Source organism: Sturnira hondurensis, unplaced genomic scaffold (assembly GCF_014824575.4).
Source record: "Sturnira hondurensis isolate 20B ecotype Veracruz unplaced genomic scaffold, ASM1482457v3 Scaffold0019216, whole genome shotgun sequence".
In the NCBI taxonomy this organism is placed as follows: domain Eukaryota; kingdom Metazoa; phylum Chordata; class Mammalia; order Chiroptera; family Phyllostomidae; genus Sturnira; species Sturnira hondurensis.
Window position 1 is genome coordinate 1,131,950 of NW_028091847.1, and position 27,471 is coordinate 1,159,420.

The following is a 27,471-nucleotide window of genomic DNA, read 5'->3' on the forward strand; positions in this document are numbered from 1 at the left end:
CTTATACAAACACACCCTGTTTTTATGCTTCACTTCTTCCCAGGGCTTGAATTAAGTCTTCTGCTTTTTCTGATAGAATGATCTTTGGGGCTAAGTGGTTACAGTCGTATAGTTATGAAAGGAGGTAAACTGGAATTGGACCTTGAAGGGGACTGGATGTGAGAGGTCAAGGACAATTCTTTGGAGGCTGTCTGTATCGAATGGAAAACTGGTAAGGCACATACAGGGCTCTTCATTCCAGTTTCGGGTCACAGTGTACGTGTGCCACCGCTAAAGAACTGGGGTCCAGAATTGATGCGATGTTAAAACTGAGTCAGTAAACTGTGGCCTGTTTTCAAAACGAGCCCTGTGACTATTTGTAAATAGGCCCATACTGTATAGATTCACACTTGGCACTCCATTGGCTTTGTATTATTAACACCAAAAAGGAAACTGAGAGACAGAAACCAAAAATCTCTAGGGGGAAGATCTGTTTCAAAGTTTACTCATAAATATAATTAATTATATGACCAGGGAGTACACTTAACACCAAATGATGCTGCCGCACGGGAAAGCACTTGGGTTTCTGTTACAGTCGGTGATGCCGCCCCCGAGGAGGCCTCTACGAGTAGTAGTAAAAGATAGTAGCTGCTATGAGTCGCAACCTGCCCCACATCAGTCACTTTATAATATATATTCTTAAGTGCCATTACTTCATAGGTTCTGATCTAGTCTCCTCAACTGGGTTGAGAATAAAAGTTTTACCCATAACATTCACTGAACACACAATATGTAGATAGAGCAGGGAGTAGGAGGGAGTGTGCTGAGTATACTAGTTACTTAGATGCCCTGAACAGCCAGTATATAAATTAAACAGACGTATGTCATTGAGTGGCATCTATGTTGAAGATGCCTTGATATGTGCTATGGGGTATACATATAGGCATAAATTACAGATCCTGATCTCAGCGCTACCATTAGATAAGAAAACATAAGGAACAGTAAAAGTTGTTTCAGCAACTTAAAATCATCATAGAAGGCATAGTGACGAAGGCTGTCCCCCGTATCCAATCTCTCTTTCCTTTTCGTTATGGAATCCTTACCCCTACTCACTCTTCAAGCTTTAGGTGGGTGCATGCCGTGCTGCTAAAGACTTTTCTGTTCTCCTGGCTGTAGATGTGACATGAGACTAAGTTGTAGACAATGGGATGTGAACGGAAGTGATGGCAGAAACTCCCAAGTGTCCTTGGAAATGAAGCTGCTTGTCCTGGACTCCCACTCCTCCTTCCCGTGCTGAGTCAGCTTCCAGCAGGCAGGAGATGACCATGCCCCAGGCAATAGCAGAGAAACAAAACAGACATAGCCTTGGGCTTCGGCTGGTCTAGAAAATTGGAGTTATCCGTCTGTCCTGGAATACCTGCCTATGTTAGGCCTGTCTGTGAAGGCTGTAATAACATTCTTCCCTTTGTGAGCCACCAACTTTTTTGAGACTCGGTTACTGCTGCCTAGTTTGTAGCCCAGCTAGTACACCTTGTTGGTAGGTGGTATCTGGTTGTTTTCTAAATGAGATCAATAAGCAATATTGTTTCAGACATCCTGAGAAGAAATACTGACCCTGAGAATCAAGGACCTGGGAGAAACCTTAAAATTCAAATCTACCGTCTTCTTTTCTTTTCACATATGAAGAAACTGAGGTTAAGAGATTTGTCCACAGTCTCGGAATTTGCGGCAGAGCTAGGACTCGGTCCCAAGTCTCCTGCGTGTTTGTCTGACCTCATCCTGTGTACCCGTGCGCCAGCAGTGACCACGAACCCTGCCTCTTTCTCTCTGTGACACAGTCAAGATTTACTCAGGACGCCTGGGCACAGAACACTGTCCTCAGTTCTCAAGGACAGCCAACAAGAATTTTTAAAATCACATGTTTCGTCTCAAAAGTATCTGCAATCTAACACAAGAGAAAATACTAGCACCAGTATATGGGGCTATCAAACTAAGGACAACCTCACAAGAACAGGCCCAGGCAATCAGAGATCCAATAACCTTCAAGTGGAAATGGTCACAAAAGTGTTACGGAAGCAGATCACTTCCCGATAGCAAGTGCTTTGGAAACTCAGAACACACAGTTTGAGAATACTTGGATCAATGTTTAAGTGCTCTAGTCAACCTACCAGGGCCTGGGAGTATATTTTTAATTCTCATCAAATTCCTTCTTTTTCTTTAGCCTAGCAAGTTTTAATGCTTTAATCTTTTAAAAATCACCCCAAAGCCTTTCGACTAGATCTCTCTTCCCTAGTGGTGGTCTGCACAGCCATCCTCTAGCAGAAACTCCTCTTCTGAGCTGTTGTAGCCTGTTGAGAGGAGGCGTAATGCATGCCTGGTTGTAGGCACACAGCCTGCTGTGAAGAAGATGAAGAAAGCACAGCTTTAGGAAAATGTGAAAGGAAAGAACGAGAGGAGAGGGTCACTACAAGGTAGTTAACTCCATTCATTCACCCACACAAACCTGCTGGGCACTCGGTGTGTGCTGGAGCGGAGCTGAGATCTGGTGACAAACACATAGTCCCTGAAGGACCATGCAGTCTGGCACTGGCAATTTTCCTTTCTTAATACATGTTCACACACAGACTTTGAGCTGGGCTGGAACTGAGGGTGAGAGAACGCTTTAGACTCCTCCCACCACCACCAACCCCTTAATCTTTGGAGTAGGAACATCCACTCCAGACCACCTGCACTCTGTTCCTGTGTCCTAATCTGTTCTTCTCCATTCTGAGGTAATCCTAAGAAAGGGCAGAAAAGAAAGCCAGTGCGCACAGTTTCATGTTTTCTCTGTAGCCTCTGGTTGTTCAGAACAATCTGGTCTTCCTGTCATCGAAATCATCACTAGCCTGCAATGGGCCCAGCAGCAAATGTTCCCCTTTCCCCTCAAAACCCACAACCCTTAGGTCTATCTTACAGCCTCCCCCCGGGCCTGTGGTGCAGACCACCCAACAGTCACTGCAGTTTGCAAACAAAAGCAGGTGTGCTCGACCCTGTTGTGAATGGACTACAGACCATGCTTATCCAACTTTAGAGGGAATATTATGGTCTAAAGACAATTATTACAAAAACTCTTGAGATACGTATTGGCCCTGAATTTTAAAAGGAGCAAAATGAAGCCTCATTGAAGACCACCCATAATGAAAATGGTGGTCTCAAAAAGCCACATTTTCTTAGCATGTCTTTTCAGTCTGGTAAGTCACTGAAGGCCCTGTATGAAATGGTCCTCATTCGAAAGACCAATCCTCTGGAAAAGGGGCTGGTGTCTTGAAGTAGCTTTCACTACCAACATAAAATGAGGTAGGGGGAGAGCGCAACATTCCAGAAAAATGCTAAAACACACAACATCCATGACTAATGAACATTGCAACATTTGAAAAATAAAATCCATTTTCCCAAGAAGAGTATTTGTTGGAGCTTACTTCTTAGCTGGGCTATAAATATTCACAAGTTTCATGCTGAATTTCCATTTCTGGAGCAGCCTCCATGACTAAGCTTTTCACAGGTAGGGAACCCTGCTTTATGCTATCGACCCCCCTTCTGCCCCCGACCCCCCTTCTGCCCCCGTAAACGACTGATTACATTTGAGCCAAAGGAAAGAATGTTTTCTGCTGCTGCCACCTACTGAACACTTGAAAAATAAGCTTGAAAACTTAAAAGAGAAAGTGTCATAGAATAATTGGTAAGTCAGAGAAGTAGACAGATCAATGTCATTATTCTGTATTTTTAATCAAGCTACCAGTTATTCCAGGGTCCTGAATGATGACCAGTAAGGAAATGGTGCAGAAAGAGAGTAAATAAGCTACACAGAACAGTACTAAGTGGCTTTGTCAAGTTACAGTTTGACATCATTATCATATATCATTGGTCATTTTCTATATCACATCATGTCATTTTTATCTTATATATATATTTTTTCTCTAGTCTGTCTCATGTGCAAAAATCAGTTTATCCTTTGTGTCAAGAAAAACCCAACTCAGAGCTACCGGAACAATGAAGTACAAAATAGACTTTCACTAATTTGAACAACTGTGAGTTCTAAAATTATCAAGGGAGATAAACATACAGATAATGGCAGTAGTGAGGGGGGCCGAGAAAAGCTTTGTGAACAAGAAGTTCACACACAAAAAATGTAATAGCCAATAAAAACATGCAAGTCAGCATCAAAGAAATGCAAATCACAACACAATGAGATACCAGTTTCTCTTTGCAAAGCGCTCAGCCTGCTGTTTTACATTGTGATCTACTGCTCTGGAACGGGTTTGGGAAACACTCTTGTACACTGCTGAAGGTTCAATAATGATTGTAACTTTTTTGAAGTACATTTGACAAAAGGTATCAGTAGTCTTAAAATGTGAGCATCCTTTGATCCAAAATTCAGCTTCAAGGAATTTATTCTAAACAAGTAAACAAAAATTTGCAAAAAAGGATCTAGTTATAAAGATTTCATCATGTAATTATTTAAAACAAACCTGAATGGGGACATTACAATATTCCTAAAGGGAATACTTCCAACACCCTCCTGGGTGTCATGCATTTGCACTATGGAGGAGGAAAAACCACCCAGAACAACACATCATACCCCCTTTTTAGCTACAGAAATCTTTGACAGAGCATTAATTCTACCCTGCACAGAGGGTTTGCATGGTCTCCAAGAACCCTGTCTGCATGACCTCCAAGACCCCTGTGGCAGACATACGCTCGAGGCGGCTCCTGTAATCCCACCTCCCAGTGAGCACACCCTGTGTGACCCAGCCCCTTGAGTGTGAGTGAGGCTGCTTCTAAACAACAGAGGACCATAAAGGGGCTGGGATGTAGGTGATCATACGCACACGATCATGTGAGGATGTTGTACAACCCCCTAGTGCCTGTCTCACTGGAGTCCCTCCCTTGCCAGGCCCGAGGAAGCGAGTGCCATGTGGAGGGACCCCATATGGCACTGACATTTGGGTGGCCTCTGTGAGCTGAGTGCAGCCGCTGGCTAATAGGCCACACAACTGAGAAACAAAAGAATGGATGCTCTCAGTCTTACAACCACAAGGAACCAAATGCTGTCAACAACCATGTGAGCTCCCCAGTGGAGCTTCCAGGTGAGAGGCTAGCCCTGGCCAGCACCTTGTTGAGTAACTTGTAAGGCCCTAGGTAGATGGCCCAGCTGGACCATGTTTGGATTCCTAACCCTCAGAAATTGAGGTAGTAAATATGTGTTGTTTTAAGCCACTAAGTTTGTCATACTGTTGCTATGCAGCAATAGAACAACCACAGAACATAACGCCATCCCAATTAGAGACAATTTGGTCCATTTTTTAAAAGATTTATTTATTTATCTTTAGAGGGGAAGGGAAGAAGAGAAGGAGAGAAATATCAATGTATGGTTGCCTCTCGTGCAGCCCCTGCTGGGAACTAGCCTGCAGGGACCAGCCTGCAACCCAGGCATGTGCCCTGACTGGGAATCGAACCGTGGTCATGTGGTTCGCAGGCCCACGTTCAATCCACTGAGCTACACCAGCCAGGGCTTCAATTTGGTTCATTTTTATAGAAAGCAACTAACACCCTTGAGGCATACCTAGTAAAGATTATAATGACATACTTAAATATTCCTTTTTTATATAAAAATAGTGATTAACATAATAATAACTAGTAATGAGTATTTATTAAATAAACAGTCTACCTGATGACTCAAATAAGCATGGTTTAGAAACCTAATTATTTTGTCAGTGACAGTCAAAATCACTGGCAATGCACTAACTGGCAATGATGATACTCAGTGCTATGTTAGAAAAGAGAATTATGAAAGCTATAGAAGATAGAGCCCTTGCCTTCCAATATCCTCTGTTTCCTAAAAGTCTTGTCTAGTCATCTAGGAGTTTCATTATATTGAGTATAAAGGTCTCCTTTCCCAGTCTGTTTCTAAAATAGCAAAAGCGTGTGACGTAGATAAGACACACTGACCAGCTTGTGGGCTCAGGGTCTCTCATGACGCTGTGGTCAGACTGTTGACCAGGGTGCAGTCATCCAAAAGCTTAACTTCTAAGAGTGTTCACTTACATAGCTGTGCGCAGGAGGCCGAAGTTCCCTGCCCTGCGGGCCTTTCATCGGGACCATCTGAGCTTCCTCGTGACAAGGCAGCTGGGTTTCCCCAGAGCAAGTTAAGAGCAAGCAGAAACCTGCAGTGCATTTTATGACCTAGTTCAGGGATCTGCAAACTTACTTAAAGGGCTAGATCACAAATAATGGCTTTCCATGTCAATAAAGGCTTGCATGCTACTCACCTCAGTTGTTTCAGTGCAAAAACAGTCATGTACAATAAATATGTAAACAAATGAGCATGGTATGTTCCAATACAATTTTATTTATAAAAACAGGCAGTCAGACCACAGATTGTAGTTTGCCAGCCCCTGCCTGGTCTCCAAAGCTGCTTGCCCTCATTTCCCCTACATGCTACTCACCAGAAGTCAGTCAGTACTCCAGGGGGGAGGAATTAGTCTCTACCTCTTGGGGGGAAGAATAAAAAAATTTGTAGACATATCTTAAAACCACTACAATGGGCTTAACATACAGAAAGCAGAATGTGGTTTAAATATTGCACTAGTTTCCTCAGGCTACTGTAACAAATTATGTAAACTGGGTGGCTTACAGCAACAGAAATTTATTCCCTCACAGTTCTTGAGACTAGAAGTCCAAAGTCAAGGTGTCAATAGGGCCATTCTCCCTCTGAAGGCTCTAGGGAAGAATCCTTCTTTGCCTCTTTTTTATTTCCAGTGTTTTCTGACAGTTCTTGGCACTTCTTGGCTTGCACCTGCTTCACACCAGTCCCTGCCTCTGTCTCTATGTATATAATCCTGGCCTTGTTCTCTATGTAGCTCTCTGCGTGTCCTCTCCTCTTCTTACAAGGACACCAGGCATTGGATTCAGAACACGCCCTATCCAGCACGACCTCATATTAACGTAAGTAATTACATCTACAAAGACCCTATTTCCAAATAAGGTCACCTTCTGAAGTTCCAGGTAAATGTGAATTTTGTGGGGAACACCCACCGTGACCCACTATTGCATTCCCTCAAAATTCATAACCAGCTGTAACCTAGGAAGGTGATCTTATTTAGAAATAGGGTCTTAGTAGAAGTAATTAAGTTAATATGAGGTCATACTGGATATGGTGGGCCCTGATCTGATGACTAGTATCCTTATAAGAGGAGCGGATACTCACTCATGTACGTAAGCCCTGAAATGTGTAGGGAAGTGCCCTGTAACCCTCAGGGCAAAGTACAACTCCTTAGGTTGGCACATAAAGCCATTCTGCTGTGATCCACCCACTTCTCTGCCCTCATTTCCTGCCAGCCCTTGCTCCAGGCTCTTCTCAAAGTGAACTGCTTGTTCTCCTAACCTGCGGGGTGTCTGCCCTTGCTGTCGCCTCTCCCTCAAGTGCTTGTCACCTCTTCCTTGCCTCTACTTATCTTTTAAGATTCTGTTCAAATACTCCTTCCTCAGAAGCCCCTGTGGACTCCCTCAAATCTGTGGAAGGCCCTTTCTGTATGTTTCCACTGCGCCCTGTGCATGGTTCTGGCACATCTGAGTAGTAATAACAAGGACATAAGTTTGTATTCTACATTAAAATCCTAAGCTGCTTGAAGTGAATAACTGTGTTATATTCATTCCTGTTTCCTCAGCATCTAGCAGAGTACTTAGATCCATAGCTGTTCAAGAAACATTTGTTGATTAAACAAAGTTACAGAACTTTCTTCCTGTAAATTCTTAAATGTGGATAAGCCTCTTTGGACCAGGATAATTTTAACCCAGTGCTGCAGGAACGCAGGAGGCTGGATTGGGTATTTCTTGACTTGGTCATGAAATTAGTCTTCCACTATTGTTTTCCTCTTTTTATGTTAGCAATTTTGGACATAAATTATCTTAAAATGTCTGCAATTTATTACTAAGAAATTGTACATTATAAACCGAGGCTCTGCTACTTTCAGGCTGTATGATGTTGGGCAAATGACCCAGCATTATCTGTGAGATGGAGATGATCAACTCTACCCAGCCACGTGGTTATTGTAAAGGGTGAACGAGGTCAAACAATTAGTGCCAGGCTTACAATTGTTTGCTAATATTTTACTAAGTCTAGTCATCGGATCCAATTGATCCCACCTAAATGTTATTGCAGTTTACTCCCTACTCCTGAATCCCAGAGTCTTTGCCTTAGTTTCTTTTCAGCTCCCATCTGTACTGTAACAACAGCCTCTAAACAGATCTCCCTGTTTCAAACCTTTCTCCTTCAGTTCATATAGGAGTGACCTATCTAAAATACAGTCTGATTTTCCACTCCCTGATGAAATCTTTTGATAGTTTCCCTTCACACAGAGCAGTGTTCCAAACTTCACTCTTTCCCATACCTCCTCCCAGGTGTTAAAATGTTGCCACCGCCTAGACTTTCTTCCCCACCTCTCTTCCTGAAGAATTTATATTTACTTGCCATAACTCACCTGATTTTATCTGCGGTAAAGACATCACCTAATGTGAATGGCAGATTTTATTCCAGACCATTATTTTGTACTTAAAAAAAAAGACTTCAATTGACATATAGTTTACATACATAATGCACGGGTCTTAAGTGTTTAGTTTAACGAATCAACAGCTCTACAAGTCCATGCAGTGACCACCCCAAGCCAGACCTAGAACATTTCTATAACTCTAGGAAGTTCATGGGTTACCCTAACCAGTCAATACAACACCCTCCTTCCCCCCCAAAATGTTGACAAAAATATTTTAAAGGTCATGGAAAATCATAATTTCTCCCCTTGATATTAAAAAGGCTTTGCATGATTTCCACTTACATCTTTTTTATGGCCCCCCATTACTCTGCAAAGTGAGGACTGTCCATACTTTTAATATTGCACTATGTTTCCATTGGGCATTTTAGCTGCAAATGTGTACACATATGTGTGCATGCGAGTACTAATGACCGCGCAGGGGCTAAATCCAGATTGTTGCTTTTTTCATAAATAACACTTTATTAGAAGACAGCCACACTGTGTTCTATGTATTGCCCATGGCTACTCTACAATGGCAGAGTTAAGTAATTGTTACAGAGACCATGTGGTCCACAAAGCCTAAAATGCTCATCTGGCCCTTTACAGGAAAAGTTCCCCATCCTTTGCTCTAAAGTGCTGGTTCTTAAATTTCAGTGTGCATCAGAATCACAGAAAGACTGCTGTGCCATGCCCACACCCCCAGGGTTTCAGATTCAGAGGGGTCTGCAGCAGAGCCAGGGCATCTCACCCCTAGCAAGAGCCCAGGTGTTGCTGCTGTTGCTGCTGCTCAGGCGGCAATCTGAGGACCACTGTTTCCAATGTTACATTTTGTCACTTTAACTCATGACAGTCTACCTCATTGTATTATACAACTTAATTCCCAGCTTTTTTGCTCTTGTTATGTGTTTTACTTATTTATATGCTTTTAACTCTGTTGTGCACTGTCACTATTTTTGCTTTAAACAGTTCAGCTATGTGGATTCTTGTAACTGCCACCACAATGACACCCTCTGTTAAATCTAGTAGAAAAGAGGAACTGGACCAAATGGAGAATTTGACCACAGAGATGGAAAAAATAAAAAAAGAATCAAAAGAAAATGCTAGAAATTATATATATTAGACTTCACTTGGGCATAAGGGCCATGTTATTGAGTGAAGGTAACTTGGCTACTGGGTTGTAAGGTTTTCGTTTACTTTAGCTGGTGAACCAGCATTACTGACATCCACCTGTAAGCTAGTGATTTCCAATTTGCCACTTACTGCTTCTACTGTGTGTCATGAATGATTTCTTAAGTGTATTGTTTGAACACATTATTATTAAACCTTTCAATTGCAGAAAGTTCTGGCAAAATTACTTTCTCTTTTAGTTTCTCAAAGCAGGCACATAAGCAAATTTTTCATGTCTGTTCCTCTAGACTTTATCTTATCCTTTTCTAGATAATAGATGATATAGGCAGGCTTTTTCAACTAGTAACTGTTTATGGTCTTTCTTTCCTGAGTTGCTTTGCCAGTTTATGATGCCCCAGTTTTTTCAGGGAACTTCAGGGAGGAAAGCCTGTCATTTCCTAGACAGGTGGTAGCCAGTGGCCCCCACCTCCATCACCTTATAAAATTCTGAAAGCTCTAAGAACACTGGAAAGACAATCTAGATGTGGGGTCCAGTGACTCTCAAACCTTCCATTCTGGTTATAGTAAAGGAACAGGCTGCTTTAAAAAGACATCAGGTGTCTTTCAGCTCCCAGATCCAGGTTAATGAGTAATCGAGTTATAGAAGCATCAATCCATTTGTCCCCCATGCCCCAGGGACCTGGCTGTAGGACTTCTCATCCTTCTGTTTATCCTATCTTAATACAGGCTGAAAAATGGTTTTGAATTTCTAATGTAAAATTCTTTTTATTTTCATCTCTGTCATTGTCCTGCCCCTATTTATTTGTCTCAGTCTCTCTCTTGCCCATTTTCCTTTGGTAAGGTGTGCCACAAAGTACTGCAAAGTGTGTGTTTACTTTGTTACATTTATTGAGAAGGAGAAAAAGGTTGTTCTATGCTTCCCAGGAGTCTTTGCTGTCTGTGAAACATCCAGTGTAAATTGTTTCTGCTAAGTTTGTATTGCAAAAGTATTTTGAAATAAATTTTACCAGGCTCCATCCCATAATGTTGCTATGGAAACAGTGTTATGCCTCTCTCAATGTGGCATTCATGATTTATTCCCTAAATTCTAGAGTGATGCTGAAAGTAGTATATTTCATTATCTGGTTATGGCTACATGTGTGGTCCTGTGAGGAAGGCGGGGTGAGATGTTCTCTCACCTCCCAGATGGGGACGGTGAGACGTGGACGGAGGGGTTCAGGGAGACAGTGGGTGGGAAAGTGCCTAGACAAAGCCCGGTGTGCATGCAGGTGTGTGCACACACACACAGACACACACGCATCATTTTTCTTTGCAAAGAGGGGAGGTCAACAATTTTTCTCTTTAAAAGAATACATTTACATACTATTACAAAGCAAATTAGTGGAAGATCTAAAATTAAAGCTTCCTGTAACATCTAGTCATGTACAGTCTTTCTAGGAAGCTCTATTCAGGTGACATTTCCATGTCTGGTTATCAGCTTTTCACATTCATGAAACTACTATCTATTACAGTAGGTCAATTTTTAAAATCCAACCCAGAGATAATGTAGGGACACTCCCTTAAGCTTTCTTTATCTATTTCTACTGGTATTACATACCATTTTGACTTCTTCCTAACATCTGAACGGGAGAAGTGGGCCAAATTCTGGTTTAGATGAATTCTGGCTTGAGCTTCCATTCACTTTTCCTGGGTTATTTTCCCTCCTATTTCTCATGTGACAACTCATATTCTGTAACAATTGGTTTGAGGGCAGGAACAGCAAGAAGAGGAATCTGATTTGGGCAATAAACTATGAGTCAGAGACTAGGAATGCTAGGAATGCCACAGAAAAGAGGCCTTCAGCGCTGGCAGGTGGCTCAGTTTATTGGAGTGCCATCTTGTAAACCTAAAGGTCACGGTTCAATTCCTGGTCAGGCCACATACCTGGGGTGTGTGCAAGGGGCAACTGATGGATGTTTCTCACATTTCTCTCCCTCTCCCTCTCCCTCTCTCACTCCTTCCCTGCCCCTCTCTCTAAAGTTAATAAGCATGTCCTTGGGTGAGGATAAAAAGAAAAGCAGGAGGTATTCAAGCAATTAGTAACTGGGAGAACTATGAGAGATGAGCAATCTGAGAGAAGCAAGGGGCTAGCGGCTTAGAGTTGGACCAGCATGGGGGGAGTAGGGCAGAGCAAGCCTCTCAAGTATCTGGACCCCACAGCATGGGAAATGCAAAATGCTTTGCACCTTTAATCACTCTTTATTCCTCTTACTATGACAAATCCCAATCTAATGTGACACTGGCCTAGGATCCTACTAGTAAGTAACAACTGCAACAGTTGGCTAGCTGACCAATCAATCTGGAGTGGGGAATGATCACAATTCTTTTGGAAGAGTTGGTTTCTTTACTCCAGTTGTTTTTTTTTAAAGATTTTATTTATTCATCTGTATAGGGGAAGGGAAGGAGAGAGGGAGAGAAATAACAATGTATGGTTGGCTCTCGTACATCCCCTGCTGGGAACTGGCCTGCAACCCAGGCATGTGCCCTGACTGGGAATCGAACCACGATCCTCTGTTTCAGCCCACGCTCCCTCCACTGAGCTACACCAGCCAGGGCTACTCCAGTTGTTGAAATGGATGCTATAACATTAATTCCCACTAAGAGGGAGAAACTGGTCATTAACTTATTCCATCTCTCAAAAATGGCATGTTTTGAGGAGACAACCGAAGCAACACTTCTCCAAGTATTGTATACTCACTCCTGCATTTAGTTGAATGCTCCAGATAAAAATAGGATGCAACAGCCATGCACTCTGGGAAATGCTGCATGACCCTCTTACTGGAAATATTAACATGTGAAGAGTCTTGAGAAGTCTTACAGTAAGTACATAGCTCATTTGATTTGACTTACTTTTATGGTTAGTGCTCCTGCTCAAGAGATCTTCACATACCTCGAGAGTACACAGATATTTTCTTCTTTGTTTTCTAGCTTTCTGGTCCTCAGTTTTGTGTTTAGATCTACAATCGACATCTATTCAATTTTTTGTATGAAGTAAAAAGGTGTGAAGATTCTTTTTTTTAATAAGAAAATCCATTCTTTTTCCAACAACATGTTTAAAAAGACTTATTTTCCCATTGAATCTATTCGGCACTTTGATAAAAAAAAATCAGTTAATCTATGTGTGGGTCTGTTTCTGGACGCACCATTCTGTTCCACTGCCCTGTCTGTCTCTTCTTAGGGCAACACTTGATTATTGTAGCTTTACAGTTAAGTCTTAAAGTCACATATTACAAATCACCCACCTGTTTCTTTTCAAGATTCTTTTAGCTATTTCACATCAGTTGCATTTCCAGATAAATTCTAGAATCATTTGACAGTTTCTTCAAAAATTCCTGTTGGCATTTTGATGGGGATTGCATTGGATATATAGATTAATTTAGGGAGAACTGGCATCTTAACAATTTTGAGTTTAATAGTCCATGATCATGGTGCAAACATTGTATTTTTTATTTTGGTCAAAGAAATTCTTACCCTCACAGAAATTATATTTTAGTGGGGAAGACTGTACATATATTGAATAAAATAAGTTAAATAATGTCAGGTGGCTATTTTTCTTTTTAAAAGAAGTATGTCAGGGTAAATGAAAAGGAAAATGTGGTGGAAGTGGGTAGTGGTGTCTCCAGGGAAGAGGCATTTGTGTAGTGAGCTGAATGGAGGGAAGGGAGAAATACAATGCAGGGGAAGAGTTTCTAGGCAGCGAAGGACTGGACGCAGGAACAAGCTTAATGTCCCCCAGAAACAACGAAACACCTGTGTACCTGAAGCAAACTGAGCGAGGAGGGTAACACTAGGCAATGATGTTAAGCAAATGATCGGAAGGGCATGGACAAGGGTTTGGATGTTAGAGGCAACTATTGGAAGTTTTCAAAAAAAATCTGAAAGGGTCTTGGTTAAGATTCAGCCAGTACACACCTGTATGGCCTTCCAGGTTGTTAAAACTCTGAAATATTTTAAATCTGGTTAGGAAACAGCTGCTTCCAGGGCAGCAGTCTCCCCTACTGTGCTGGCTCCTTTCCCAGAACTCCCAGCCCCCGACGTCTGCCCCATGAACCAATAACTGAATGAGTAACCTAGTCTAGCCCAGCAGAGGCTATTGAGTTGGGGAAGTTAATCAGCTCAGGAACCTAAAATCACTGAAATGCATCAATCTAAGGATGAATAAAGTTTCACATTATTATAGTCCTTGATGTCCTGGCTGGGTAGCTCAGCTGATTACAGTGCCATCCTCCTATGCCAAGGTCGAGGGTTCAATCCCCAGTTAAGGCACATGAAAGAATCAGTCAATAAATGAATAACCAAGTGGAACAACAAATTGACATTTCTCTCTCTCTCCCGTCCTCTCTCTCTACAATCAATAAATTAAAACATGCGTACACACATAGTCCTAAAGCCTGCTTAGGACCGAGGGCCATGCACTTCCATTCCATTGAGGGTCAGCTGGGGCCCAACACCATCATCTGGGCTCCCACTCAGTCCAGCAGGAATAAAAGGCAGGCTAGAGAAATAGACTGAATGTCCCTGAGGTCTGAGACGAAGACAGAGGGGAGGGGAAATCCACTGCACTTCTACACAAACAATCTCTCTCCTCAGAACTTCCTGAGCTGATTTGAAAAGCTACTGGCCAACAGGCAGCCTTTATAATTTTTATATCTTAACAACATCAAACTTTGTTTCTATATTCAAAGTCATAAAATTGTGGAGTACCAGGAGTTGTTTTTTTAATACATTGTGACAAAAGGGAAATAGAAAATACCAACCTCTCAATACCAAATGCAACCTTAACATTCTCAAAGCTGCACTCAATAAAGTCAGTCAGTGCTTGTGTAGTTCCTGGAATCCTAATCTCAACACAGAGATACAAACAGGAATAAAGCAATTCTAATTATGAAATTATTTTACATACTGTACTACTAGAAAATTAGTACATATGTCAACATCTTAAAAACTGGTTTCTCTGAAGTTACGTGAAATTTCTAAGGTTGCTTGCCATTTCCATCTATTCCACAAAATTCCTCCCTTTGAGAATACGTTCTGCTGCTCTTACATCTAGGACCCGAATGTCTTATTACATAGTGTTAAAGTGCTACTTTGTTCTCATTTATTTCATTTATTTGCACATCAGCTTGTAATTCAGCTTCAGCTGAATTACCCGAGAGACTACTCAATATTTGCGATCAGGAACCTACACCAAAGGAGACGCGCCTGGAAGACCACCAGGGAGAAGGCAAAGTCCCGCTCAGAGATCACCAGTCTCTGGGCACCAGACCTCTACCACTTTCATTTTCCGACTGTAGGCAACTTCACCCAACCAAAGACATTAAAAAGAAAGCATCTTATGCACACAGGACCTGTTTTAGAATAACACTTGCTAAAAAAAGTCATAGCCTTTTCCTTTTCATCGTTTAACATAAACTGCTTGTGAAATGCCGAAACTTTAAAGTAGGTCTAGTATACAAGATTTAGGGCCAGGCAGATGGAATGTATTCCTACTACCCTTTTTGTATTCAAATATTGTAAATTTTTAAAACCAAAACTACTCACACCACAGCAAGCTGAAGTCTGATCAGACAGCAGGAAACTACCGGCAAGCCACCTATTTCTTCACAGACTAAACTTTGTTCCCTCCCTGGCTGCTGCTGGATCAGGTTTGTGCAGATACACATTGACTGTGGCCTCGGGAGCTACCACCCCGTGAGGGAGGTGGGAGGGCTTGTTAACCTAACTCCTGCTTGATAACCGCTGATCAGCAACTTCTTAAAGGTCCATTTCAACATGTTCAAAGAGACAAATTTAAGGAAGATCATTGGGAAAGCCTGAAAAAAATCTCAATAATCCCTAATGGCTGGGCTTTGGCTTCAGAGGGGATTTTGTTCCCATACGTTCCTGGAAAACAAAACAAAACAAAAAACCAATAGTCCTCTGAGCTTCAGAAAGTCTTGCTTTCTTCCTTTGATAAAAGTTTTCCCCAGTCCCTCAGAATCTGTACATTGTGTGGTCATGACCAGAAAAAAAGGCCAGAAATTTGCTTCTCTGCTGCAGTCTCCCATCGCCCCCACTGTCCCCAATTCTTACGACTTAGGAGAATCAGAGGTCTTATTAAATTTAGTGCTTCCTGACATTTAAACCACCTGCCAATCTGATGTAAAGTGAGAACTTGGATCCATAATTCTGTCCTTTGCCAGCAAAATGTCATGCTGCCTCATCCCCTTTCATCCCCTACCTCCCTAAGCTTCTTTCCCTTCTGAGCTAGTACATGTCTGTAATTTGTAGCATTAGCCTTCAATGCAAAAACCATTTATTATGTACTTAGTGCATTAATCATTTAACAAACATTATCTCATTCTGTCCTAGACATGAAATTTTAGGATCATCTCAATTCTTCTTTGTCTGGTTCTCTGTATCTAGTTTAGCTCCTTCACTATTCCTGGTGATTCTCTGTAATGGGCAATATAATCACCCATTCCTCCCAAAGATGTGCATGCCCTTCTCACCAGAATCTGTGAATGTGTTACCTTGCATGACAAAAGAGACTTTGCAAATGTGATTAAGGTTAAGGGTTTGAGATGGAGAGATTATCCAGATGGGTGTAAAGTGGTCACAGGAATCCTCTAAAAGGAGCCAACCTTTCCCAGCTGTGGTCAGAGAGAGGCAAAGTGAGGACTGGACTTACTCTTGCTAGCTCCCGCAGATGGAGGAAGGAGGCTACCTGAAGTTGCAACAGGCAAGGAAGCAAATTCTCCTCAGGAGCCTCCAGAACAGGACACAGCCCTGAGACACCTTGGCTTCAGCCCAGTTAGACCTGTGCTGGATTTCTGATCTACAGGTTGTAAGGTAGCACATTTGCATTGTTTTAACCCATTAATTTGTGATAATTTGTTATGGCAGCAACAGAAAAATAATACAGGTGCTTTGATTTAAAAAATGTCCCTTTGAAATATAATACAGTACCTAGAACTAAGTATTCTTACTCCAACTGAGGTCCAATGAAGAACAAAGTAATTGTGCAACTATCAAATTCCTTAATCTGGATACTATACTTCTATAAATGCAACTCAAGATTGTTTTATTTATTTTTAAAACGTTTATCTATTGATTTTAGAGAGAGAGGAGGGGAAAAGTGAGAAACATTGATTTGTTGTTCCACTTGCTGATTGATTCTTATACACATCTTTACTGGGGATTGAACCTGCAACCTTGGCATAGCAGGATGACACCCTAACAACTGAGCTACCTAACAGCTCTGCATTTCACCTCCAAAATTAGTTGGAAAAAACGATGGTAGAGTCAGGCACCTTGCTAGTTTGTGTGTCCAAAGATGCCTGACTCTACTCTCATTTTTTCCCCAACTAAATTTGGAGACAAAATGCAGAGCTTTTCATTCAATGCTTTTAAAATCCACCTTACTGGTTTCAGCCCACCCCTCTCAACTATTAAGATAATTTAGAATCATGCCTGTGTACTTTGTCATGGGAAGCATCCTTCTTAAGCCTGACGGCATCCCCATAGTTCTCATGTACTCACCAAGTGACCAGCAAACAAACACTGAGCAGTCACTGTCAGGGACAGAGAGCAGGGCTCTGTCACTGGAGGCCTTCAGTCTGACGCCGCTCCCTGCCCTGGTACTCTGTGGGTGCATAGGTTTGATCTGCTGCAAAATCACCTCTCACACAGCTGACATTTTAAAACTTCATCAAACTATCAGGAAAATAAAATGTCTAATAAATAAAGAAATGTCTATAACATACCAGTCCCCTAGAATTCTACGGTTAATGGAAATGCGGTCATTCGATATGAACAGTTTTTTCGTGACCAGTGCTGTCTCTTAGTGATGATCATTTTCTTTTGTAAGAGTTTATAAACTATCAGTTAATTATTCTCTCTAGACGTCTACTTGAAATTAAAAGGAAATTTACCCAATTGTAGAAAATGATAATGGTTTTGGTCTCAAAAGAGGAGATATAAATGGGGGGTGGGAATAAGGGGAACACTATGAAAGAAGGCACAGTAGAAGGAATGCACATGGGTGCCCTTAGGAGAGTATAAAACCAGGCCGATCAGAGCATGGTGTTGGAAAGTAGTGCGAAACTGGGTTGAAACTTACAATATAAGGTCTTGAAAAGGGGACTATGGTTTTAACTTAGTAGATCAGAAAGTGAGAAGAACTAAAAAATTTTAGCAAGAAAATATATTAAGAAGAGCACTTTAATATCCTACTTGATAAATGGGCAAAGTATATGAATAGTTCACAAAATAAAAATAAAAATTGCTCTTAAATATGTGAAAAGACACACCACTGCACTCACTATAAGAGAAATTGAAATTAAAAATACAATGACATAGCTTTAACCTATCAAGTTGGTAAAATTCAAAAAGTCTCATAAGACGCAATGTTGGTGAGGCTATGGGCAAATCATGAAAGAATTATACATTGGTAGAACCTCTCTGAAAAGAAATTGGCAAGCAAATTATGAACACATATAACCTTTTACCCAGCAATAACTATGAACATGGACATGCACTATAGCATTGTTTGCAAAAGTAAAAGATATCAGTCAGTAGGGGACTGTTCAATCAAATTACAGTAGAGCTATCCAATGGGATGCTGGAACTTTGGGTTACTGATAAAGAATGATCAAGCTATGTTAAGTTAAAAACAATAAAGTACAGAGCAGTATATTTAGGACACAACTATTTGTGCTTGTATGTCTGAATGTGTGTAGGGGGGAGAGAGTGGGAGTTTCTCTGGAAGAATATCTGAGAAAGAAGAAACTGTGGGTTGTCTCCAGGAAAGGGACGGGAAAGCTGTGGTGCAGAGGCGGGAAGGAGACTTACATACCTTTTAAAAAGATTTTATTTATTTATTTTTAGAGAGAGGAAGGGAGGAAGAAAGAAAGAAAGAGAAACATCAATGTGTGGCTGCCTCTCATGTGCTCCCAACTGAGGACCTGGCCTGCAACCCAGAGATGTGCCATGACTGGGAATTGAACTGGCAACCCTTTGGTTTGCAGGACCATGCTCAATCCATTGAGCTACACCAGTCAGGGTGACTTATAGTATATCTTTTTGTTCTTTTTTGAATTTTCACCAAAGCTGGATTACCTATTGAAAAAGAAATATTATATGCTGAATGACAGTCTGGCAAAAGTATAGCAGTGGAGAAGCTAGTGAAAACTGGATAATGTCTGGATTTTAGTTAGTAGTTATGTACCAACATCAATTTTATAATTTTGACATGAGCCATGTTTATTAAGATGTACATTTAACATCAGGAGAAACTTGCTAAAGGCACTATTTTTTGCAACCTCTTTATAAACCTAAAATTATTCCAGAAATAAAAACCTTATTAAGACAAGAAATAAATAAACAAATAAAATGTTATTAGGCCCTGGCCAGTGTAGCTCAGTGGATTGAGCGCGGGCCTGCGAACCACACGATCCCGGTTCAATTCCCAGTCAGGGCACATGCCTGGGCTGCAGGCCAGTTCCCGGCAGGGGACCCACGAGACGCAACCATACATTGATATTTCTCTCCCTCTCTCCTTCCCTTCCCCTCTAAAGATAAATAAATAAAATCTTTAAAAAAATGTTATTAGAGTAGCTATGGTGGAAATAGCTTGGAGAGAGAAGATTTTAGAACCAAACAGGCCAGATGGGAAACTAGACATAATCTTGGCATGAGATGGCAAGGGCCTCAACAGGGCTAAAGTTATGAAAATACAATGAAAAGAACTAATACATATGAGATACATTTCAAAAGAAGAAAATCAACAAAATATTTGCAATAGCAGAGAGCAGACTTAAGAATAGTGATACCAGTGACAAAAGATGGTAATTAGATGAGGAAGCTGCTCTAAAAGAAAATGAGATTTGTTAAATTCACTCATTCAATAAATGCTTGTTGGCACCTACAATGCCAGGATCGATGCAAGGCACTGGGGATGTGAGAGTGAGTTTATAGATGCCATGTATGAAGGGACCCTACAAGGTCCTAGCTGAATTGTCCAAAAGGCACCTGGATATTACAAGTGAGAGGACAGAACCGGGAAAGCTGAGAAAGGTGATACCGTGTAAGGAAGAAGAAGCTAAAACTTAAAGGGACACAGAAGCACAACCAGGGGAATGAGGAATAGCAAAGAAGACAGGGAAGGAATGGCCAAAGCATTTTGAAAAGAAACAGGACAGGGAAACCAAGGTAAAATAAAGATCGAAGAAGGATTCCAAATTCACCGTCCAAGAAATAATACACCAAAGACCACAACAGGGTTAAAAAGAGAGAGATCACTGATGGCAGAGGAAGTGACTCAAGAGGACCTTTCATACCTTCACTGAACCCCAAATGGAACCCACACTGCAGAATTCAAAATTTTCTTACAAGAAAGCATTTCTGAAAAAAAAATCAGAAAGCGTTTCTGATTTAAGGCCTTTGGGAAATAGGATTCTATTTATTATCATGCTTCTCAAACTGGGGTGTTTGAAGCCACAGGATAAATCTTTATGCAGCATCAGCTTTATTTGGGGAAAAAAAAAGGGTCTTGAAACAAAGAGAAGAATCCAAAATTTGCACGAGCTTTTAAGACACATCCTGAAATGCAAATGTACAATGTTTTTTACAGGAGGTCACCTTCCTACTCCTAGGGCTACAAATTCACTCTCCTCTTCTGTAAGGGGGTACTGGGGTAGAAATCATAATGGCTAGGTATGCTGAAATGCATGCTTGCTATTGAAATTCAGGATGCCTATTATTTAAAAAATAACTTGATAAACCATGGTCTTGCATGGAAAATTACAATAAATATTTCATACTCAAAGAAGTAAAATAATGGACAAAATCTTCAATTTACCATGTTTCCTCCTATTATTTGCTATTGCTTTTTATGTAACAATCTATTTAACTTTTATATCTGTAGCTAGAGCTTAGCTACATGTGTATACATGTGTACAGTATACATGCGTGTATACAGTAGTCCCCCCCTTATCTGTAATTTTGCTTTCTGCAGATTCAGTTACCCACAGCCAACTATACTCCAAAAACATTACATGAGAAATTCCAGAAATAAACAATTCGTAAGCGTTAAGTTGTGTGCCGTCCTGAGTGGTGTGGTGAAACCTTGCACCATCCACTCTGTCCTGCCTAGGGTGAGACTCTCCCCTTTGTCCAGCATGTCCACACTGTACAGCTACCTGCCTGTCAGTCAGTTAGAAGCTGTTCGGGTTATCAAATCCAGTCTCAGTATGGCAGTGCTTGTGTTCAAATAACACGTACTTTACTTCATCTTGGCCCCGAAGCACAAGAGTAGTGATGCTGGCAGTTCAGACACACCAAAGAGAAGCCTGAAAGTACTGCCTTTAAGTGAAAAGGTGAGTACACTACAATAACGTATTTTGAGAGCGATCCCTTTCACATAACTTTTATTACAGCCTATTATTGTACTTACTCTAATCTTAGTTATTGTTGTTAACCACTTACTGTGCCTCATTTATAAATTGTTTTCATAGGTATGCATTAGAGGAAAAACAGTACATAGCAGGTCCTTGAATAACGTAGTTTCATTCACTGTTGTTTCATTATAACATTGATGAGATACCATAGGAACTTAACTCTTGCTTATCTCAATTAGCCTATGGTGAAATTAATTTTGTTATATGTTGCTTTGCTTACAGTTGCAGAACCTATTGACAACATTAAGTGAGGACTTACTGTGTTTCGGTCCTATCTGTGGTTTCGTGCATCCAGGGAGGGTCTCAGAAGGTACCCCCCAAGGACAAGCAGGGGAGACTGCTGTGCATGCATATGAATACACACAGTGGGAACGTGTTAATACAAGAATCGGTGACTGTGCTTTGAATTCTAATTTATGTAAAAACAAATGAAACCCTGACTTAAGTGTAGACCAGTAAGTATACCAGTAAAATGGAAGTGCATTTCATATGTAATTTTTTGCCAAGTAAAGTAAAATACTATTTTGGCATTAGGTAGGTCTTCATAAACCAGGCTAAGCATAGATAAATTTGAAAGCTTTGCTTTGATATTTCCCATCTAATTTTAAACAGCCTTGGTCTACAAGCCACAAGGCAATACTTCCACCAAGTAAAGATTTCTTTTATATTTTTTGTGTGAGAAAGGCCATAAGAGCAATAACAGTAAGTAATAAAACACATAAAACTAATCGATAAACTGTATAGGAATATATAGACATGATAAAACCATTAAAATAAGCAAAAAAATTATTAACACAAAACTCAGAACTCTGGTTATCTCCGAGGGAGCAAGAAAAGTCTGGGATCAGAGAGAAGCATGCAGGAGACACTGGCGGTGACATTGCTTTTATGGGTTATCAAAAAAACCCAAATTATGCAGAGGGCTGTAGGCACACCTATGCTCTCTACATAATTATTCCAATAAGTCTTATAGATATTTATAAATATTTTCCATCTACTCAATATGTAATAAACATCTTTTATAAAAGCTCTGCATTGTCCAAAGGTAGACAGTGAATGTGTCTGCCACCTCAGCAACAGTGTGAGGGGTATGGAATAGGAGGGACGGAGGCCACAAGGTCGTACAGGTCCCTGCAGGTAAGACCACGCACCTCTTGCAAAGGACCTACTGATGCACACACAATTGCAGCAGTAAAAGACCTGAAAGTCATACAATAATTAAAATCAAAACTAAATTCAATATGCTGTCATCATCGTATGAGGCACCATATAGGCCAATTTTAACATTAAGTAAACTATGGCTTTTAGGAAGCAGAATTGAATACACTGCCAGTCTATGGACGACGAACTCCTCTTGCTACTTTTTAAACAGTCAACATTTCATTGTGTATGTAGACCCCACAAAAGACATGTACAGAATGACAATACTTTAATTCATCACATATATCCAGCAATGTTCGCTGAGTCAAATGCCCGTCTGTCTGTCCATGTCATTTAAGGGCATCTTTATAAAGCTTTAAGAGCAATAACTGGGTCTGTTTCAACCAATATAACAACCAAGGAAAACACAATGAAACCATTTTTAAGAATTGATGCCTATACTCTTGTCTCCTGATACTTTAATGGCTAGACCATGGAAAGCCATTTTTCCAAGCATTAGATATTTTGCTAATCTAGAAGAGATATAATAGACTATAAAGATACAAGCTTAACCTCTAAATTAGTTACATTTACTATTTTTGATTTGAAATATAAAAGAAATGCAGTTTGAGCTCTCCCTTTATTAAAAAAAAGGGCCACTAGCCCTGGCTGGTATAGCTCAGTGGATTGAGCTCAGGCCTGCGAACCACACGATCGAGGTTCGATTCCCAGTCAGGGCACATGCCTGGGTTGCAGGCCAGTTCCCAGCAAGGGACACACGAGAGGCAACCATACATTGATATTTCTCTCCCTCTCTCCTTCCTTTCCCTTCTAAAGATAAATAAATAAAATTTTAAAAAAAGGGCCACTAAAAAATAAGATAGTTAATGTTTACACAAAGACAATTTCCCCCACTTCTTTGTTTCTTTAAAGTTTTAATGGGTGAGTGACCTTGCTGGAATTCCCCGCCAGTCCTGGAGTATCTGTTTGGAAGTTTCGAACAGAAACTGCTTTCACATGACGCGTTTGAGTGGTATGCCAAGTGGTACCAGCCTCTGCACTAGGAACTTTGATATCACAAACGAATTAATCAACTTCATAAAATGAAAAGCGTTTTTCCCCTTAGGCCATTTAAGGAAAGATCAAAGTTAAAAATGTATGATATGATGTATTTATAGGATCCATTATACATGGAAAAACTTCATATATTTACTCAATTCAAGAAATTTACCCTTGATCCAGCTTCAAGCTGTCAAAAGCAGGACAATTTTTAAGTATGTCAGACATGGAATATATCATGCAGAAGTGGGAATCTGAGCCCATAATTAATCCCTGTTACATTAATATAATTACCTTAAAATCTAGATTATAGAAAGTATTTCTGGTTTTGCTTTATTTTGGACTTTCTAAAATGTCTAGTTCCATAGAGATGAAATTATTTCAGATTTACTGTGGAAAGCCTTATGGGAACCCTGTCCTTTCCAGGGTGAGGTATTTATGAAACTAACTGTAAACCACTGAAAATCAATACAGCCATAAGTAACAGTGGGGATGATTTAAAATGGAAGCAAAACATTTCCCCAGTCTAGGCCATACCTCTAATTCCACGTATCGAACTTCTCATTTTCAAGAGGTGAAAGTACAGTAAGTATTGCCTTGGACTTTTAGCCCAATCAACTATCTTGATCTCAAAAGCTGTTTCAGGGCAGAAAAACAATGAAACATTTCCCAATCCGAATTTCTACAGAGCACACCGGTGTTCCAGATATTGAGATGGTGGATATTCGTAGTGAGCGACTGGAAAAGAGGAGAGTATCAGGGAAAGTTCAGCAGAGAGCGCATCTCTACACCATCTTTTAACAGCGGCTGGAATCTTCTGTGAAACATCCAGGAACCTCAGTGGGCCTGGGGACCTTTCTGGGCTGCCATGAAAATGAGTGAATGTGTCTCTGGGGCTGACAGCAAACACAAGGACTGTGAGACTCACATTCTCAAAACGGGGAGGAAGCCAAGGGCGCTACTGTTTGGGTTGTCCTAGGAAACTCATTCTGAAATCGAAGAATATTAAGGCACCAGTCTTATCAAGGTACCCCTGGTTGGAGCTCTTTAGAGACAAATCATTTTTGAGAGTTTAATTCAAAGTGGCTTCTGACCCAACTCCTAGGAAGTTGTCTCTAAGCTCCAACAAAAGAGTCTGGCTTTCTTCTGGAAAGTGGGGTGTAGCTTTCACTCACCACGGTGAGTGGCAGAAGCAGAAAACAGCTAGAACAGAAAAGGAAAGAAAATGAATGATGAGAAATGGCAGTGATAGCAGAGTGGCAGGTGCTGGCCCCCTCGTCCGTCCCAGGGATAGTTAGATACTTGGAAAGGCACGCCCTATTATTTTCACTTCTTTTTCTTCTCACATCACTCTTTTTTTCCCTTTGTGTTTCCATTTGGACAATTTCTATTGACCTATATTCAAGTTCAAATATTCTTTCCTCAGCTGTGTCCTGTTGGTAAGCCTGTCAAAGATGTTCTTCACCTTGGATAACATATTTTTTCAGTATGACCATTTGACTCTTTTATAGTCTACATTTCTCTGCTAAAATTCCTCATCTGTTCATGCATATGTCCCATCTTTTCTACTAGTTCTTTAATATATTAATCATAATTAAAGTTACTGTCTGATAGTTCCAACAGGAGTCATCTCTGTGTCTGGGTCACTGATTGCTTTATCTTCTGAAGATGGGTTGTTTTTTATACATATTTTGTAATTTTTTATTGTAGGCAAGGCCAGACATTGCCTCCAGAATGGCCATACACAATGTGGAAAATGAAGAGTTACTCTTGAAAACAGGCACACTTTTCTGTTCCGAAGCCGGGTAAACTGAAATGCCAGAGATATTATCTAGTCAGTAGTTGAACAGAATTTCTTGTTTGTTGCTATAGTTGCCTTCTGTGTACCTCCCTCCAGCAGTGGGGGTAGCTACTTTGTGCTCCTTGTAGACCATGGGACAGTTAAGAGATTTACTCAGTGTCCCTTCTCCCTCCTCAGCTTTCGGTGGTCACTGCCTGCCTGTGCCACAGAGGAGGGTCCTTTTCTGTATCCTCACCCCTCCCTAAGTGGTAGGCTGCTGCCGTTTGTTACTGGTTACTTGGTGCTGTCTTGGTTCCCTTGGTCCAGCCTCCATCTTAGGCAGGCCTTATGCACCCAGGCCTTGGGAATAGGGCTTTCTGCACTCCACCCCAACCTATATGCTACCTTGTATCTATGAGGGAACATGACAAAAAACTCCCCGCAACCAATATTCCACACTAAATACGAAGTAGCTGCAGCTGCTGCTGGTGAGGTACCTGGATCTCACCAGGGCAGAAATCTTTTGCTCCTACCCTACCTCCAGTGAACCTTTGTCTGGACCCTGAAAACAGAAAGGTTTCCTGTCCCTTCCGGGTACATTAAGATTTTTGCTTCAGCCCTGGCTGGTGTAGCTCAGTGGATTGAGCGCAGGCCTGCGAACCACAAGATCGCGGTTCAATACCCAGTCAGGGCACATGCCTGGGTTGCAGGCCAGTTCCCAGCAGGGGACTCACGAGAAGCAACCATACATTGATATTTCTCTCCTTCTTGCCTTCCCCTCTAAAGATAAATAAATAAATAAATAATATTTTTTTAAAAAAAGATTTTTGCTTCATATGAGAGAATGATTGGTAGAGTGGCAGGGTTTTGTAACAGTGTATTCTAAAACATTGTTCTCCCAGATATTCTGTCTTTCCTCAATCTTTTATGGCACCAGTAGAAGCCACTGTAAGTGCAGTTGTGTCACCCCTCCCCCACAAAGATAAGCTGAAGTCCTAACCCCTGGTATCTGTGAATGTGACTATTTGAAAACAATCTTTTTATAGATGTAGCCAAGTTGAGATGAGGTCATACTGCGAAGGGGAGGGCCCTAAGCCAACACAACTGGCGTCCTTTAAGTAAAAATGGTGGCACAGGAAACCCCAAATCTCGTCCCCCACAGGGGTCAGCAGATGGCAGAATAGGAAGTCCAAGATCTAATTTCCCCCAGAGACATCAACTTAACAGTAATAAATGGCCTTAAAAGCCTTCATGTGGCCTCCATACACCAGCTAAGAAGTTGTAGTACCTCAGGAAAGCTCAAAGGCAAGAACAGACACACTGACATTTTGTTTCACCTGTTACAGCCCTTCCCCCAAGTTGGCACAGTTCATTCTGATCAGAGTAAACACCCAACTCACAATTCCCCCATCAGGAGGGAAAGAGAGGAGTGAAATGTATGTGTAATGTTCCAGCTTTTGGAGGGACTGCCTGCCAGACTGGATTCTGTCTTACCTGACTTGGAGTGCTGAGGTCATTGGCATACTTTGGATCCCCAGAGCAGGGAAGAGCTCAGAGACCAGTGGCAGCACCAGAAAATCTGCAATACCGCAGACTAACACCAGAGGAAGCAAGAGCCTACAAACTCCTGAAAAATGAACTGGTGAACCTCTCTAACTGGGAAAGTACGTGTGCAAGTCCAGAGAAGATTCATCTGCATATAAGGTTTGAGAGGCCCCTAGAATCTATAGGAGGGCTGACTGGTGAAGGTAGTCCCCTGTATGAAACAAGTCCATAGAACTGGGACAGGTGGCTGTTGTTTTTTTCTTCTTCTTCTAAATGTACAGTTCTTAGCAAAAAATAACAAGGCATATGAAGAGACAGGAAAACATGATCCAATCAAAGAAACAAAATCAATCTCCAAAACTGACTCTAAAGAAATGGAGGTCTACAAATTACCTGATAAAGAATGCAAAATAATTTTTTAAACCCTCATCTGAGGATATGTTTTGATTTTTAAAGAGAGAGGAAAAAGAGAGAGAGAGAAACATTGCTGTGAGAGAGAAACACTGATCAGTTGTTTCCTGCACACCCCTGACTGGGGATCAAACCCACAGCCTAGGTATGTGCCCTGATAGGGGATTGAGGCCGTGACCTTTTGATGTACATGACAAATGCTCCAGTCAACTGAGCCACCCAGTTGGGGTACACAAAGTTCTTAAAGATGATCAATATGCTAGAAAAGAACACAGATAGACAACTAAAGAAAATCAGGAAAATGATGCCTGAACAAAATAAGAATATCAACAAAGCTAGGAAAACTAAGCCCAATTAGCAGAAGGAAGAAAATAACAAAGATCAG

The 27,471-nt window shown here is 41.1% G+C and overlaps 1 protein-coding gene across 1 annotated transcript in view; it reads right to left on the minus strand.

Annotated features, from left to right (window-relative positions):
* Window positions 1-15,347, minus strand: part of MAP3K13 (mitogen-activated protein kinase kinase kinase 13) — a 125,785-nt gene extending 110,438 nt beyond the window's left edge. The window contains exon 1 of the mRNA XM_037027635.1: window positions 15,255-15,347. The gene's annotated coding sequence lies outside the window, so the exon portion shown is untranslated. The remainder of the gene's footprint in view (window positions 1-15,254) is intronic.
* Window positions 15,348-27,471: the final 12,124 nt, after the last annotated feature.